The following is a 597-nucleotide window of genomic DNA, read 5'->3' on the forward strand; positions in this document are numbered from 1 at the left end:
GCTCAGATATCATTGTGATTTGGTGCTGACTTCCAGAGAACTGTTGCCCACGCTTCACAACCACATTCTGGGCCGAAAGAAAAAGGTCCGCAGAGATGACGGCCCAGACGAAACTCCTGGAGGCACTTGTGATGAATACCTGCTGGAAAATGAAGTTGGACACGATTTACAAGGGTACCAACAGTCACGGGGGCCGAATCTCAGAGGCAAAAGGGTGCGATATCACCACCAGAAATCCTTTCACATTGCCCAGTTAATTTTATAGTCAGTCAGTCACCAGGAAAAAAACCAACAAAACAACTTGTTCTTAACAAGCAGACTTTTTAAGCCCATTCCATCAGAGTCCGGCGTCTCTTTCTGGGTCTATTCATGTGCAGATGGGAGGAGGAGACTGGAACCAGGTTCCTTCCATCATGCATTTTCACGCAATGCCGTATGTTCATCCGCTGTCCAATTTCTTTAGGATAAGTGGAGTGACTCGCAGCAGGGCCACATAGTAAGAAGGTTCCATATGGAGGAGATCACGTCCTCACGCATCTTCTTCCGTTTCATTTCCTCAGGGCCCAGCTCCAGCCCGAGGCCCTTGATCCAAAACAT

The 597-nt window shown here is 48.2% G+C and overlaps 1 pseudogene; it reads right to left on the reverse strand.

The window, feature by feature from the left end:
• Positions 1 to 439: 439 nt before the first annotated feature.
• Positions 440 to 597, reverse strand: LOC115870672 (annotated as a pseudogene).

This window comes from Echinops telfairi, unplaced genomic scaffold (assembly GCF_000313985.2).
Source record: "Echinops telfairi isolate 266 unplaced genomic scaffold, ASM31398v2 ScPeMD7_2291;HRSCAF=2852, whole genome shotgun sequence".
NCBI classification, from domain to species: Eukaryota; Metazoa; Chordata; class Mammalia; order Afrosoricida; family Tenrecidae; genus Echinops; species Echinops telfairi.